Below are 19,094 nucleotides of genomic sequence, written 5' to 3' on the forward strand. Positions count from 1 at the left end.
CTGGTTAAACTTCTTATTCACAATCCAGGTGTCTTTATTAAACTAGCTAGTAGAAAGGCCAAGCCTCAAAATATATCGATTTCTCATAATTAACACAAACCACAACCAGGTATGCGAGGATCCTTCACTCGTTCTATATTCCTGGTGTCCAGGTCAAAATTTATTTAAGTGAAACTACCTCAAGCTGGCCCAAATAATACCCTTAACCTATACCTGAACTACTTTATCATTACATTCCACCTTTCAAATGATGCCAATGCCCCTCTACTGAACCAAAACTCTGAAATTTTGTTGGTCCAAGGCTAATGGCATATTAGCAATACAAATGGAGGTGGATACACTAAATAAGATATCCAAATGAAAAATGGGCATCTAGTTTGTGAATTAAACTACTCTGCTATATAATTACAAAAAACTTTGCCACCTCATTTTGTCATATGCACCGACTTTATGAACCCAAGTAGAGCCTCCTTGTCTGGGCATTCAATCCATGAGTTCCTCCTTTACCTCAGTGATAGGATAACCATCTTCCTTCTAAGCAAATACAAATGAAATTAACCAAGTTTAGTCTAGACAGGTGTTGGCCCTGGTCGTTACATGTATTTCAGTTGACATACTTTAAACCTGTATTCTTAGGTGTATATATGTATAACCCAAAACATTCTTGCCAACATTAGTTTTGGGTTTTACTAACATCAGTTTTGGATTCTAAAACAGGTCTTAAATTGCACTCTACTAGTACCCCCTTTTGGTATCGAGTGTCTTCATTTTGTTGGGTGCTCTTCTATAATACCATCAGAGTATCAATCTACAAAATTCTGGAGAAAATTGATCTGGTGGAGCAGAAGGTGGTGGCCTATTTCACACTCTAATATAATAGGTCTTAATCTCCAGGTATCATTGTTATACCCATATACATTTCTACTAATACATTCTGGTTCCATATATTTATAGGTGCCAACAAATTTGTCACATTATTCCATAGAGTTTGCAAATATTGCATAAACACCAATTTTTGTGATATTTTCTTACACTTGATGATTCACTAATAAATTTGATGGTTTAATTTCCCTGTGAATTGTATGTCATTCATGGTGCAAATACACCAAACCTTCAACAACTTTTTTACAGACAACAACAAGATAGGGTTCAAAGATACTTTCTTTTCTTGCTCAATGACATTTTCAAGAGAGCCACAGTCCATGTATTCCACAACTAAGGATATAAAATCATTATCATAGACACCATGGTGACATACTACAACATATAAGACTTTCAACATGACATCAAGCATATCACCACCCACAAAATAGATTCCAATCCCATCTAGAAAATGTTTGCATAATGTTGAGCATTATTCTAATAACATCCTGATCCTTTATGCAATCAACACTTTTCCTAGCCTAGCCTATGATTTGAAACCATTTGTTTCTCTTTTTTTTTAGCCAACCTTGCATTAACAATTGATGATCTTTAGGGTTATCAGATACATACATTTTGTGATTTTGTTGAGCATATGATTTGAGGTGACAACATTTGGCTCCAACTTGGGGATGTGTGCTCATCCCAGGAGCATGTGAACACCCTAGAGTCTCATTACCTTAAAAACATGGTCTCCTTTATGCTATGTGTTTATTCATTATCCAAAACAGGGACACATTATGGTATAATGCTTGTATGAAGGAATCTTTATCATGACCGACATCCACATGAATCTGAGTTCTTAAAGCCCAATGATATAATTAAGTGCATATATAAAAGGAGATGGGTTGATGCAAACCCCTTTCATGTATTTGTGAGTGAGTTTGCTAAAAACTCTATCAATAACTGTGGATTTTTCTTGTCATGATGCCTTCTCAGAATCATCTAAATCTTGCACCCATTTTCATTGGTTAATCTTTTGTCAAGAGTTCCTGATTTTTTAGTGCATTAATTGCCATTAATTCTGTGTGATAGAGCATCAGTATATAAAACACCTGCTTTGAAAAAGAGATCAAGATAGCTCAAGTTCCCCAAAGCGTTTGAACCACTCTTTCAAGGTTCACACTTAAAGGATAAAATGTATTAACAATTTCTTGTTCATCTTTCCCAAAGGCACTCTGTAGAATGTAAAATTTGATCTCAAATAATGATAGAAGCTTTCCTTATCATGTAGTTTCTTTAAAAGAGAATGGAACACATTCCACACTGTGTTTTAAACTCATTGTAAACATATGGGAAATGAAGAATAACAGACCAAACACCCTGTTCGTGTCCTCAACTGGTATTAATTATGTTTTTACATCAATATACTATATCCACATTGTTCTTGCATTCCTAGAAAACAAATGTAGCATAATGCTTCCCTAGGTTATATTCTAGAGTGATTCATTAAACCCATATTTGAAAAACTTGGACACTTGGGCATCACATAAGGCCAGGAGTCGTATACATTCTTCACAAATACACCTCATCAAAACTATCCTCCATATATCTTTTGTATCAATAACATCCTTTTCATGGTTTTTGTTTACCTTGATAAATTTTGGCGTGAAGACCCAAGGTTTCTATCTAAGTGTTGGTTCACATAAATCATTATCATTTTGTGTCATGTGAGGAAAATATTCCACTAGCGCATGACCTAAGACCCATTTATCCTAATCACTAGCGAGATAGCCATTGGTGGCACCTGTATTTACATGTTCGTGCCTCACACACAATTTCCATATTGCAAAAACTTCCATGAAGGCCATTTCCTGGTTCCACTAGGGTGTGGCAGAAGAAAATTGTAAAGGGATATAGCATGGTCAATATTGATTCAAAGTATATTCTACCAAATTGAAGCCCTGAAAATTTTGTCAAGTCATGTTGGTACGGCTACAATATGAGGGATTTATCAAAGATATATGTTATGCGATATATAAGTCCATCACTGAAAACCATAAAAGGGAGCAAATTACAAATTGTAATACTTCCTTCATTCAACCTCCAGTTTGGGCATTTTTTTCCCTTGAAATCATGTATTTTTGTGAGGAGAATACATATATGTTGTTGGTTTGTGTAATTATGCAAGAGAACACTTAGAAACTGATATCTTTGTCATGGCTCAAGTCTGCAAAAAACCAGGTAGAAATATTTTTCCCGATTGTGCCTTGGAAAGTACTCTGATACCACTAGTAGCGTATCCTAGCCCTGAAATTGCAATCACACAAAAGATGTACAATAATGGGCAGGAAATAATTCAATGTGTAATATATTAATATAAACTTTAGGGAGGGAAACACCTTATAGGGATCATTTTATGGAAGGATCGACCCTTGTTCACTTGTCACTTTGAGGTTGAATCCTTTGAATGAGCTATTCTTTAATACATGATCATAGAAGGAGGGCTTTATTCTCATTATTTACAGCCACAAAATGTTAAATACCTAGTTGGCCTTCTTTAACGATGCTACATTACATTTATTTAATTCTAACTACCTAATGGGACTTATTTAATAACAATTAAGATTATAGACCTGGATCACATTACATTAAATGGTCACCATACTTATCCTATTTGCATATCTAATGGGAACATAGGCCACTATTACACCCTCAGGGAGGATCCCAACTAAAACAAAAATATGATTATGCTTATGCAATGGTTCTATTTTTCCACAAAGCACTTATTCCACTGAATTATACATTTTTGTTACATCCTGATTATGTTTATAGAAAACCATAGGAACTTGATTGTGGTTTACTTGCAGGAACTTTATTATGTGAGGAAAATCAACTTAAATGGAAATAGTTAAACAATAACTACAAAAGTGTACTGAGAAAAGGTTGGATTGTAAAAAAACTAAAATACTCATCCAGGACACAAAAACATCATCATCTACTCATCTTGAAGTTTCAACACCTTAAATGTTCGATGAGAGAGACGAGTAACCCACCCCTTAATTAGAATTGATTTGAAAGGGAAGTTGGACTTTCTTAAGGAAGGTTTAGATTGATATAAACTTCAGCTGCAAGAAGAAAAAGTGCTCAACTCCAATGTGTGTTATATGTTTGGTTCACTAAGGTCCAAAAAAGGACCCTTACCATGGAAGAACATGAAGAGATTGAGTCATCCTTGTATTTTCATTTTGGATGTTTGATACATTATCTGAACAGGGTAAGAATCCTTATAGTATGATCAGCTTGAGGAATATCAATTGGTTCAAATCTTCCTTGGTGGGTGACAAGGTTGATTGATACCACTGAAATTCAAAAGGGATGATGGTCAAAGTTCCAAGAGGGAAATGTGTAAGGTAGAATTTTTCCAACATGAGAACAACATGTTGATGGTGTATTGGAGAAAAGAGGTTGCAGCGTTGTTGAAATGCAAGTTCAGGCACCTCCAATGTATCACATGGGTGCTTCTGTGGAGTGTTGTGCTTTTTATTCAACAATTATTTCAATAAACACACCCCAAGACTAGGCCTTGCACCATATTGACACACATCATCGACTTACTTTAAACATATGTGCCACCATGCTAGGTTTAAGAAGTACTTGTTCCACCAAAATCACTTGGAACTTGAATCTATCCTTATTTCTTGTTGAGACATGAAATTTAGGTGGGACACACCACAATCAGAATAGACCCCCAACAAATGATTTAATAGTATGTCAACCTCATCAATAAATTGATCCCCATTGGCTTGCAACATTTTACTTTTGGGCCTTTGGCCTTTGAATAAAGTGTGGCCCCATTTGGTACCTCTGAGGACAACAAATATGGGGAGGGTGTGCCGCTTGCAGGTTCAGCTAAATGGATAAGGATCATAGAGCCCCATCTCCTGACCCATGGCTCCTTCTTTTTACAGCACAACTCAATGGCTCTGTGTGTTTTTTGTTGAAACAGTGTAGTTTCTTGTGATGGGCACCATAATGCTAGTCATGGGAGGTTTAACCACACTCTCCTTGGGCCAATTTCTGTGTTTTTTGGTGTAGCTGTAGAGTTGTATGTAACTTGAGTTTTCAAGGAGGTACACTCATGGCTTTGAGAGGTGTGATTACACCAACATAAATCTTTAGCATATCAACAAGGGTATGTCTGGTTTCAGTTTAGACCATATCTCGCTACTTATTTTTTGTGCTACAGTCTTACCTGCCTATTCTAAACTTTTGCGACAACACCTTTCTACCACATGGCCTTGTATGTTGAGTACGGATAAGATTTAGTTATTTTGGCAGTGCTTGCTTTCAAGATCGTGCCTCTCCCCCACATAGCTCTCAGTGATTTAAAAGGGCAAGTTATAAGCCATAGCTTCATTAGGTAGTGAATCTTATAATTTTCTTTCTCAATGCAAAGTTAACTATATGTTATGATGGAATGTATGGCTTGGATTAAGGAAATATAAAAAATATTAGTTATTTTAAAGTTGACACTTTTCTAAAGAAATTTATAATTTAATATGATTCTGGATCCCCTTTCAGTACACCCTATCAATGACAGATGTCATGCAGCCAATGCTATGCTCAATAATTATCTTCACTGGTGGTAAATTATGAAGTATGTTGAACACGTTGGCCATCATGGAACTGGTTGATTGGCAGTTCTTTGAGTATTTATAGAAGAACTTTTCTAGGTAAGCTAATTTCTAAAAATTTTAAGTAGCCTTATGCAGTCTGAAATGTGCACTTAACAGTCTGTCATGGTAGATTGTTCATAGTATTTTAATATTCAGATCACCATTGAATTTTTGAAATAAATATTCTTCATTTGTTATTCTTCTAGGTGGCACCACATTTTTCCCTTTGAAAAACTTTATTTTAATATAGCATATTCCTTATCATTTGAGAAATGAGCTCACAGTCTTGTATTGTTCACACCATGGAGGTGATTGAAGAAATCTGCACTCAGGTCTAAATTTGTTGTAGTTGAATTTTGCCACAATCAGGTCTTGATCCTCTTTTGTAGCCTTGGGCACTTCATGATGTTTATTCATCCATTTAAGACCATCATGCTTTCATGATTTCCAATTAGTGGGAATTAACATGAAATTTCATAACTTATAGTTTTAGTCATTTTTTTGAAAAATATTATCTAGGAAATATGGGTTGTGAAGAAATTCCAATAATTGAGGTAGAATATGAAACAGTTAGGCATGACTACTTTTGCCGTATAAATAAGAGTTTATGTTGTTCTTGGATTTTAGTGGGACTTTCTTTAAATTTATTAACATGGAGTGCCTAAGGTGTCTTGCATCTTGAACATCTTCGTTGTCACAAATTGGAATTGAATTTCCACATTGTTAATATTGTATCTTGTTCAATGTTGTAAAATAAGTGGAATTAGATCCAAATATAGAGAATAACACTGGTGAAACCTATGTTATTTATGTTTTCTACAAATATAAGCTGAAAAATTCATTCAAGGACATGTCCTTGTCCAAATTAAGTACTCTGGTTCTACTTTCCATGTCTTGTTATGCTCCTCCTTATATTTGTTGAGGTAGCAATGGATAAATGCATGTGAAAATCTTGACATTTTCCATGATGGCTTGGAGAACATTAGTTGAACCCACTAGTTTGAAATTTTGAATGCATCATTGCTTCATCATTGAAGATTCTACAAAGATGGGCTTTGATCCTGGTTTTTAGTCTATTGTATTCCTTACTACTTTATTTGCAAAGCCATTATTGTGGCATCAAATTGGCTTTGATTTTCTCCATTTCCTGTGCTAGCAACGTAAAATTGACCCCATGATTGGTTACAACCCTCTGCAATCTTCCCCTTCACAACAATAAATTTTTGAAGTGGGTCTCTTAGCTTTTCTTTCCTGTAATTGTTGGGCTAGCAACAGAAAATGGACCCCATGATCTACAAAACGGAAAAGTTCAGGAATAGAAAAAAATATCTCTTGTTGGGATTCCAAAGTTTAAAATCTATTCAGTACTAAAAACAAGACTCATCTAAGGAAAGTCTTTGCTTAGCCTAGAAAATTCTGAAGTGGGACTCTTGGCTTTTCTTTCTTGTAATTGTTGGGCTAACAACAGAAAATGGACCCTATGCTCTACAAGAATGAAAATGCTCAGGAATAGAAAAAAATATCTCTTTTTTGGATTCCATAGTATCAAATCTTCTCAGTACTAAAAACAAGTCTCAACTCAGGAAAGTCTTTGCTTAGCCTATAAAATTCCTAGATTAAATATCTATTCTTGGCTCAAACAATATCTTCTTTTTCCATAAAATTATGTCCTTCAAAAAACTGAAATGTCTTAGGTATCTTAGTTTCACTCCTTCTAATATTAGTGTTAAGTTGTTCTCTTAATATCTTGCAAACAATTGAAGATGCTAGAGGAGGTTTTGCCCATCTACAAACCACCCACTCCAAGATATTTTGAAGGACTTCAAAGCAGTGCTAGTATTAATGCCAATGTTAGTGATAGTTGTAGCATGATCTTAGTGTTTGAAGCTTCTACTCCTCCAACATCTTCCTCCTCTTTTGCAGATGTCTTCCTGTCCCCAACTTCAGGACATATCATGGAAATGGAATTTTCCTTAGGAAATTTTCCATCTTCTAACAATAATATTTTTGTTGAGCATGTCAAACCCTTTCCCACCACCCCTCAAAACTTGGTATTTCCTATGGAAATTCATAAGGGTATTGGTTTTTCTTTCTATATCCTCAAAATGTATTCAATTCAGTGTTTTCATCATCTAATTTTTGTGTAGTTGCAAACATCATTGTATCAATGGACCTCATTGAAGACAGAACCTGGATCCTGAAGGTTTTGTTACCTCATGGATTTCAAGATTGCATAAAAGGAACCTAATGTATGGAATTTTAAACTCAAAAGAAGGGCATGTTCTATGTATTTTACTATTATAATTTATTATTTGTTTTTCTTCCAAATATGATCTAGTTGATTAAAATTTAAAATCTATATAGTATAAAAAACATAGGGTGGGATGGATGCACTACTGCAACAGCTACTGTTAGAACTTAGAACATAAGCTATAAGAGGACATATGGAGAGAGGCTAAAAATAACTTAAAAACCTAAACCAATTTTCTATCTTGAAGAGTAGAGTCATAAAGGACTAAGTCACAACAACAACCTTAGTAGGATCATCATCATCATCATCTTTCTGGCCGCAACCATGGTTGGAAGCAGGGTCTTCTTTATGTTCTTTATTTTCTCTTGTGTGGGAATTGAGCCAAGCAATAGTGGAATGCTTATCCATGATGGAAGGATGGTTTGGTCTTTCTGTGGCCTTTGTTATCTTTTTTTATCCTTGTTTTTCTCCTAGACCTCCTCCTTTCATCAAAAGATGGTAGATCTTATGGTATTCTACTACTTATGTATAGATCATCACCCTAATGTATTATAGGCTCTTGAAATGGTCAAGTTCGCTTTGAACATATTTTTCCTAGTTTTAATTTGTGCATCAAAATTGGCAGTAATAACATGGATGACAATGTAAGATAAAACAAAACTGATGATGAATTTAGTGAAAATAGATTATTATTTATAAAAAATGATACTTATGCTTCAAGGATTTTCCTTTCTCTTTTAAAATTGGTAAAGTATACCAACCGTGTAAGCCGAACATGATGATGTACTTTCTTTATTTTCATAATGAAAGCATTTTTTTTTAAAAGAAAGAGTAAACCAACCGCGCAAATCGCCAAGTAGTTCTTAAACCCAATTGAATTAGTATATGATAGTAGAGGTAGAGAATTCAAGGATCCAATCCCATAAAAGCATTGCCTTGGCACCACAAATAAAATGTGTAATGGATATCTTCTTGCCACAACACGAGCAGAGGTAGTCCCAACTTAGAGAAGCATGGTGTGGTGTTTAGACTTCTTATAGTAGAGGCCAAGCTAAAAAGGCATATTTTAGGCTCTAGTAGAGCTTTCCATAACCATTTAGATCTCACTTGCTACATAAATGCATATTTGATAACGTTCAAAAATTTTCAACTCTGTCAGTGACATATTGGTTTAGAAGTGTAGAAGCAACTTCCAAGGACTATCTTTCTACTGGCTAGGATACATGCTAGACCCACTCTCTACACCAATATTTTGAAGGAACTGTGCTTAGCTCGTGGAGATGGTTGTCAAGTATGATCCTTGGAATTTGGCTAACAATGCACTATAAATATTAGAGAGATTGAACTTTATTTTATGCTCAATCTATTCTAGTCATTTTCTAAATGTTAGGACTGTGGAGATTGATGATCAACTTTTCCCAAGAGGCTTCATGTCAAGGACAAAATGGATTGATAAAGAGAGTGATGGTTGAAAAATAATCATGTTCCAAGCCTTTCCATCTAAGTGTTTATATATACACACATATCACAACATGGAGTAAGAGATGAAGATATCCATTTAAGATTTTCCCTTCATGTCAAGGACAAAATGGATTTCTAAAGAGAGTGGTGGTTGAAAAATAATCATGTTCCAAGCCTTTCCATCTAGGTGTATATATACACAGATATAACAACATGGAATAAGAGATGAAGATATCCATTTAAGATTTTCCAAGGATTTGATAATCCAACAGATACATATTGCAAGGACTCATTAATCATAATAATAAAGCTAAAGCAGTCAAATATTTTTGGGAAGAGACATATACTACACTTGTAACTTAATTATATGGAAACCTTGTTCCTTTTCTCAATTCCCCAAAGGAAAGCTTTGTGAACTTGAGCCCATTATAACCTGCCTTGTAGGGAATTGAGCAAGATTAACTGAAGAGGCTATCTCTTTGGTATTTGTGATGGAAATGCCACCAAGTTACTAAATAAATATAGAAACTTGAAGGCTTGCAAGCATAGAGTGCACAACATAACACATGGTAGCAGTTCTACGATACGACTTGATGTAATTTGATGCCAATTGGAAACATGGGAGATACAAAGTGCCTCTCAGAATGTCTAGCAAAGTAACGAAATAAATGACATGAGTGCAATATCCATTACACATGCACACTTCAAAGAATTTAAATAACTATCAATAATATCTTAGCCTCTTATGTCATGACAGAATGGTACATAAAAGTATTGGATTATTACTTCTAGCATAAATAAACAATAAGTACTACAATCAAAAGCAGGTATAATTGTTAACATTTTTCACTCAACCATAAATATAAAGTTATATCTGCCTTGATGGACACATTCAATAGTTGTGTCTTCATCCAACTCAATATTGTCTTACCTTGTAGGCTTAGTAACTCTGTTTCTTCATGCTCATACAAAAAAAATAATGTCCTTCTTACATTACCAAGTGTATAGGCCTTTTGCTTTTACCACAAAATACCTCAACAGGGATCTAACAATATATGTTTGCAAAATTAAGTTGTATTATCTCTATTTGCATGCTTAGGGACTCATTGTACCTCCAGAAGACTTTGATGAAATCCATTCAAGTTTGCAGACCTCCCATGAGCTCCTCTGAGCTATCACAAAGTTCCACTTGAGCTTTAAGAAGGATTTGTGGCCAATCTTCACTTAATCCTTCCAAGCAATTGAATTTTTTCTATATGTTCCTTAGCCTCCAACCTCCTAAGCTACCAAAAATTGTTTTCTAGTGAATACAATTTCTCCTTGTATAGACCCCAAGTCTCTTTAAAGTCTGCTAATTAAAGTTGACAATGTCAACTAGGTTCACTTCTTGACCAATTATTTAGTTCCACGTGAAGTATGATCAATTATCTCTTGGATTTATACCTTAATTCCTTTCAAATTTGTTAGAAATCCACGCACCCCAAGTTTGGTCTATGCTTTTAGCTAAATGACATAAAACACACTAAAATTCCTAACTTAAAAATTTTTCACAATGGAAATTACACCAACAACCAGATCAATATGCAATACACAAAGTTTGATGCTCAAACTTGTTTCTTATTTATCCATTAATAAGAAAAATCATAGGGCTCTCATACCAGGGTAATGGCCCTTTATATCATTGTATAAATGCCAAAATACAAGTTTAATCGTTCGACCAAATCCTAGGGTTGAGGTTTTGTCCTCTAAGCCTTTTCGGCCCAAACTAGTGGCAGTCCTTTTGCCACTGAAAAATACAAACAAACCCTAGCTACTTACCTAGTTGGCTTATTCGCACCAACAACTATCAAAACCTTGATGTTGTAGCTCCTCAAACCCTACAACAAACCCTTGGCCGACTCAAAAGTGACTCTTTGCTCATGGTGTAAGGGGAAGCCCCCAATACTTTAATCACTAGTAGAATTTTGTCATATCCCACTCTATTTTTTGCACCTTCACAATTATGTTCCTATATAGATCAGCATGAATTAACAAGTTGTCATACTAGGAGAAATTATTTACAGTTTGTGCTTCATTAAACATAACATCCTTTGTTTTCTTCCAAGTGAGGAAAAACACGTCTATTTTGTCTAGCTTCCCAATGCCATGTTGTGCAAAACTCAACAACTAGAGGAATTTTTAACGCACGCGAGGGTGACTTTCTAGGAAATGGAGGCAATGAGGAATTCACCACTTGACCATAGAATTTGGTGGAAACAATCTGATGGAAGCCTTGACATATGGATATTATTAGAAGAGATCTTTAAGGTTTTCAGGCCAATTGCATAAAGGATACTTAAACTTAGGAATTTCATAGTCAATTAGTCTCTTATCAAGATCTAAGCCCCCAAGAATGAGGAACCAATCAAATGTGGTCTTTTTGGTTCTTATCACTGATTTCTAGATAGTACAAAGTTGTAAGAGGAAAGCCTTTTGTTGAGACTTGAGTTGTGGATAGAATTTAATTGATCATAGATTCAACACTTGGCAGAGAATTATTTGGCCACATAGATATTTAAGGATGTACTAGATCTAAGGAATTCTAAAACCCCCTTGTAAGTTGGTACGAGGGGGGTTCTTAATGCCCCCAAAATATAGTACGAGGGGGGCTCCTGATGCACCCAAAAGTTGGTATGAGGGGGGTTCTAAACCCCCCTTCTAAGTTGCTACAAGGGGGGTTATAAATCCCCCTTGTAATTTGGTATGAAGGGGGCTCCTAATGCCCCAAAATGTTGCTACAAGGGGGTTCTAAAACCCCCTCATAAGTTTCTATAAAGGGGGCTCCTAACGCCCCCAAAACTTTCTATGATGGGGCTTTGAATGCCCCCAAGGTTCCTATGAGGGGATTTCTAAATTACCCTCGTAAGTTGCTACAAGGGTTCTTAACTTCCCCCAAAAGACACTTTGAGGGGGGTTCTAAACCACCCTTTTAAGTTTCTACAATGGGGGTTGTAAATCGTCCCTATAGGTTGCTATGAGGGGGGTTGGAACCACCCCTAAAAGTCACTTTTGTGGGTGGTTCATATCTCTTCAAAAACCACCCTAAAAGACTTGAATTTTAGAGGCAATTCTTTTTTTTAGGGGGGGTGTTAAAAAATGCCCCCAAAAGTGGTTTTTTGGAGGTGGTTTGCAACTTCCCCCCAAAAGCCACTTTTGGGGGTGGTTCATATCTCTTAAAAAACGCCCTTGAAAGGCTTGAATTTTTAGAGGCAATACTTTTTTCTGAGTGGGGGTTCCTAAAACTACCAGTAATGCTAACCCTCCCCCCCCATTCCAATTTTGGAGGTGGATACTGACCCCCCTAAAAGTCTTTTTTGTAGTAGTTCTAGTGCCTCCTTCTCACTAGAGTCTTATGTATTTATCACCCCCTAGCATGTTCTTCACTCATGTTATGAGTTATTTGTTCCTTAGGGATATGTTTTGGAACCAAACATGTTTTATTGTCTCGCGCTAAGGAGGAGGGGTGATTTCCCCTCCCTCATGCCTCTTGATTGTTATAGATGGTTACATTGACCATCAGATAGGTAGCATAAACCATGAGTTATAGGTTGAGTCTAGAGGATTCTTATTGTTATATATAGACCTATACCCCTCTCATTAGGTCTCTAGATTGTACCAAAATGAATTTTTGTCGGCAAATAACAAATTTATTTCTCCATGCAATGTGTTGATTGGCTGGGATAATTTTTCTTATCTATTGAATTTGTAATTTTTGTCTTCACATATTATTTCAATAGCTAATTGGATTCACAAAATATCTTAGAGCTTTGTTTGTTTGAAAGTATTCTTGTATTTAATATGCAAAAGATTAACTCATTGGCAGAAATACATAATGTGCTAATCAATCTCTTGCATCCACGTGGAAAAGATTTGTCTTTGTAGGTGTATCAATGACATCTTGGTGCATCTTGTGGCAAAAACAATCATTTATCACTTTCTCAACATCAAACCTTTGCTTCAGAAAGGAAACCTAGCGCCATATCTTCCAAATTGCTATATCTAGCTAGAATCATTATGGGTTTTGTTGTATATTTGTACATAGATCACTTTTTTGAGTTTATAATAGTTTATTAGCTTAGTTTTCAGATCTGATTTGTAAGTTTTGTGGCTAATCTTGCAAGTGGCGATTTGGGGGTTCGGGTAAGTTGTCAGATCTCAAGTTTGACAAGGGCTTTATCAAATCTATTATCCGAGTTTTGTTCTTTGTGATACTTAGAGTATTCTAAGGTAAAATGCTTGTATTTCTACCCTTACTTCCACTTCATATTCAATAATTTCACTTTCAGACATAACCACTTAGCCTAGGGCGATTTTGCTAGAGAGGGTTTTGATGAAAACAACATAAAAATTTATATTTGGGTTGAACCCTTTTTGGATTTTGATTGTTACATGTATTTAAGCTATTGTATATCATTTCTTTTCGATTTCATCTTCGATTCATTGTTGATTTAATTTGGATCATCTTTACACATTAATATTGGTAAACTGTTGGGTCCCTTTAATACTAGTGATTACCCCATTACTATTGTAGTTATACCCCTTATTTATATTTTTGTGCCCCTATTACCCCCATATTATTATTTCTGTGCCCCATAGAATCCCTATATTGTTATTTTTGTGGCTTTATATTATTATTGTTAGGTCAGCTGGATTATATTGTGACTCCTTAGACTCCTATATATAGAAAGGAGGTTTTGTCATTTGTATGATCCAAGAATTGTTCATTTATGTAATGTAAAGGAGGTTGCCCCCTCGAAGAGGCTGAATTCTAAGGCGTTGATCTATCTTTTCTATCTTTTCTTGAGCTGGTTTCATAACATTTGGTATCAGAGCTTTGGATTCTAGGGTTTCGCTACTCCAAACAGGTCATCGTGGCATTTTCGCTATAACTTTTTTTCTGTGACGTTTCAGAAGTCGCAAAAAAAACCCATTTGAGAATAATTGACGCTGAACCTTGGGTCCGAATTTCAGAGCTTTTTGCGTGATATTTTCGGAGATATGATCTGAGTAAGTTGTTCATTTTGCAGACTCCTAAATTACATTCAAAACAGGTTACCTGGGGAAAATCGTCATAACTTTCTCTCTGAGGATCGGATTGAAATTTCATAAAAATGTACAGAAAGAGGACGGACTTTAGTTTCTTGTGGGTGTTTTTTAGATCAAAAGGACGAAACAGTGACTCGCGGCACGTCGTACAAGTTAGCTCTACTGAACTAGTCTATAATCAAGTCATTGTGGGAGATTTCGCATAACTCTTTCTTGGAGAATCCAATTTGGGTCAGACTTGTGGCATTGGAAAGAGGACACAGAGAGCTACTACAGGTCACAAGTTCAGAACTAGATGACTGGAAAGTACAGAGATACATCAGAGGCAATATCGAGCTCCTACAAAGTGAAAAAAGGTGTGTAGATTTTTTTTTAAATTTTTGCTTAAGCTTGGTTTGAAAATTTATTTTGAAGGAATTCAAAGGGCATAGTAGAGCATTATTATCGGTAACTGATGCCCAGAGGAAAGAAAATGCAAACACCTAGTAAGGAACCTGAAAGCTCTAGCATGACTCATGAAGAAGAGGAAGAAATGCTACATGATATATCAAAATTACAAGAACAAGTGCAACAAATGTCACGCTCACAAAAGTTAACATATGCTAAGATAAATGGCATGGAAGCTAAGATGAATGGCATGGAAGCTAAGATGGACAATTTGAAGATAGATTTGAAGACAAGCATGACAGATTTGAAGACAGATTTGACTAATTTTCTACAAGAAATACTTACTAATGGTGAAAAGGTAGTAAAGGAAACTCATGATGAGAACAAAAGAAATGTTAATCATGATTCCATAGACGCTAATGTTGGATCGAAGAATCACCACATTCCAAAAATCGATATGAGGAAGTTTGATGGCAAGGATCCCGCCACATGGATATTACAGATGGAGCAATTCTTCGATCTCAATAATGTGCAAAACACACAAAAGGTACGTATGGCAACTTTATATTTGGAACCAAATCAGTTTGTATGGTATCAATGGCTTTGTTCTCGTAAACAATTTATCACTTGGGCAATTTTTACGGAAGAATTGATAGCACATTATGAGGATACAAAAAGCAACACTTTTTTTAGCCAATTGATAAGTCTCAAACAAAAGGGTTCAATAATGGAGCACATTGAGGAGTTCCAAAAATTGAACATAAGGGTAAAAGATATTCCAGAGGAGCATAGGATTGATGTGTTCATAGGGTCTTTAAAGGATAATATCCAACATGATGTGCGCCTTTGGGAACCTGATTCATTAGAGAAGGCATTCAGGTTAGCAAGAAAAATGGAAAGCAAAATTATGGCAACTAGGAAGCATACCATTCACAACTATAAAGACGGAAGTGTTGTTGCCCATAGTCTTCCACAACCTACAAGGTTGACACCACAACAATTGGAAGAAAAAAGAGCAAAAGGGCTTTGTTACAATTGTGATAGCAAATACACAAAAGGTCATAAGTGTGCTGAGAAGAAATTATTCTACATAGATTGTGAAGAGGAAGAAGAAAAGGAGCAAGAAAGGTCAAAAGAAGAGAATATATTCCAGGAACAAAGCCTAGATGAAGAACAAATAAATCCGACCATATCTTGTAATGCATTGGCGGGAATTACCACTCCTCAAACCATCAAGATAGAAGGACAAATCAAGAAGAAAAAGGTAATAGTGTTGATTGATTCAGGAAGCACCCACAATTTTATTCATTGTAGGGTAGCAAAAGAATTGAATTGCTTCCTATATCCAGCACCAGAGTGTCAAGTGATGATTGCAAATGGAGGAACAATAAATTGTTCTGGAAAGTGCCATAATATCAAGCTATCCATGGGAGAATATGTATTGACTAGCCCAATGCTTTCCATTCCAATGGGAGGTGCTGATGTTGTACTAGGAGTCCAATGGCTACAATCCTTGGGTACAATAGCTTTTAATTTTCAAGAACTTTTCATGAAATTTTCTGTGGAAGGAAAGGAAGTTGAATTAAGGGGTATTGCAGGGAAACCAGGAAAGATAATCAGCTCTAATGGCATGACAAAGCTTCTAAAAAAGGAGCAAAGAGGTGTAATTGCACAATTATGTTCGCTAGATGTTTCCACATTGGAATCATCTATTTCTCCAGATCTCCAAAAAGTCCTGGACAATCATTCCAAGGTATTTGAGACTCCCAAAGGTCTCCCACCTATGCGTGATCATGATCATGCTATTCATCTGATTCCAGGAAGTGTTCCTCCAAACATCAGGCCGTACAGATATCCATATGTCCAAAAAAGTGAAATTGAACGTATGGTTGCAGAAATGCTAGAGGCTGGTATAATTCAACCGAGTCAAAGTTCTTTCTCAGCTCCAGTAGTATTGGTGCACAAGAAGGATGGATCATGGCGCATGTGTCCAGATTATAGGGAGCTCAACAAGCTCACTATTAAAGATAAGTTTCCCATTCCTGTCATTGATGAATTACTGGATGAATTGCATGGATCAATTTACTTCACCAAGTTGGATCTTCGTTCGGGATATCATCAAATCAGAATGAAGATTGAAGACATTCCGAAAACGGCATTTAGAACTCATGAGGGTCATTATGAATTTTTGGTCATGCCTTTTGGCCTTACCAATGCACCTTCAACATTTCAAGGTTTGATGAATTCAATTTTCAAACCATTCCTTAGAAAATTTGTGTTAGTATTTTTTGATGATATACTAATCTACAGCAAGTCTTGGAAGGATCATGTTGAACATGTTGACAAGGTGCTACAACTATTGGAGGAGAAACAATTATATGCAAAAAGATCCAAATGTTTCTTTGGAGTCCAGGAGGTGGAATATTTGGGTCATATTGTATCTCATGAAGGAGTTAAGGTAGACCCTAGCAAAATTAAAGCCATTAAGGAATGGAAAATCCCCACATCCATAAAGCATCTGCGAGGATTTCTTGGGTTGACAGGGTATTATCGCAAGTTTGTTAAGAATTATGGGAGAATAGCAGCACCTCTAACAACATTATTGAAGAAAGATTCATTTTCATGGACTCCGGAAGCAACAAAGGCCTTTAAACATCTTAAAGAGGCAATGTGCCAAGCACCGGTCTTAGCTACACCGGACTTCACAAAAACCTTTATTGTGGAATGTGATGCTTCAGGAAATGGAATTGGTGTTGTTCTAATGCAAGATGAAAGACCCATTGCTTTTGAAAGTCGTCCAATCAAGGGAAAGTTTTTAAGCAAAGCTATTTATGAGAAGGAAATGTTGGCAATACTCCATGCACTTAAGAAATGGCGACCCTACCTAATGGGAAGACACTTCAAGGTAAAAACGGATCATGATAGCCTTAAATACTTTTTAGAACAAAGATTATCCTCTGAAGAGCAACAAAAGTGGGTCACAAAGATGTTGGGTTATGACTTTGAAATCATCTACAAAAAAGGGAAGCAAAATGTGGTGGCAGATGCACTCTCAAGAAAGGATGAGGATGTGGAAGCATTGTTGTGTGCCATTTCTATTATCCAACCAGATTGGATAAACGAAGCAAAGGAGGAATGGAAGAATGACGAAGAAGTGTGGGCACTTATTCGAAAGCTACAACAAGATTCCAGTACTTCTGATACATTTAGCTGGAAAAATGATTCGTTATGGTACAAAGATCGCTTATACCTCTGTAAGAATTCCCAGCTAAAACAAAAGATTCTTATGGAATTGCACACTTCTCCCTTAGGAGGGCACTCAGGATTTTTAAAAACTTACCACAGGGTTAAGAAGGAATTTTTTTGGGATGGCCTTAAATCAGATATTCAAAAGTTTGTGGCGGAATGTTTGGTTTGCCAACAAAATAAAGTTGAAACAATTAAGACACCGGGTCTATTACAACCTTTATCCATTCCAAGCCAACGTTGGGAGGAGGTTTCAATGGATTTTATCACAGGTTTACCCAAGTCTGAGGGAAAGAGTGTCATCATGGTGGTAGTTGACAGACTTACCAAGTATGCACACTTTTGTGCATTATCACATCCATTTAAAGCCAGTACAGTTTCTACTGCATTTATGGAAACAGTTCAAAAGCTACATGGAAACCCAAAGATTATTGTAAGTGACAGAGATCCCATTTTCACTGGAAATTTTTGGACAGAATTATTTTCTTGTCTTGGTACTCAGTTAGCTCATAGCTCATCTTATCATCCTCAATCTGATGGGCAAACTGAGATAGTAAACAAATGTTTGGAAGGATATCTTCGTTGCTTTGTATCTGATAAACATACACAATGGGTCAAATGGTTGCCTCTGGCTGAATGGTGGTATAACACTTCCTTCCATACAGCAACAAAAATGACCCCATTTATGGCACTTTATGGGTACCAACCACCATCAATCACATCATATTTAAGAGAAAATTCTAAGGTTCAAGCAGTGGAACATCACATCGAACATCAACAACAAGTCCTCCAACTCTTAAAGGATAACCTCGTGTTGGCACAAAATAGAATGAAACAACAGGCAGATCAACATCGCAGTGAAAGAAGTTTTGATGTAGGTGATTGGGTATTCCTACGGCTACAACCATATAAGCAAATGTCCCTAAAGCAAGCTAAGAAGGATAATAAATTATCACCAAAGTATTATGGTCCGTACAAGGTGTTGGAAAAGATTGGTACTATGGCATACAAATTGGAGCTTCCTGCAGCTTCTCGATTGCACCCAGTTTTCCATGTTTCATGTTTAAAGAAGGTTATAGGCGACAAGCTCCCAGTTCAAACAATATTGCCAGAACTTGACGAGG

The sequence above is a fragment of the Pinus tabuliformis genome, chromosome Q, assembly GCF_031772625.1.
Source record: "Pinus tabuliformis cultivar Carrire ecotype Pingquan chromosome Q, CPIR1, whole genome shotgun sequence".
Classification (NCBI taxonomy): Eukaryota; Viridiplantae; Streptophyta; class Pinopsida; order Pinales; family Pinaceae; genus Pinus; species Pinus tabuliformis.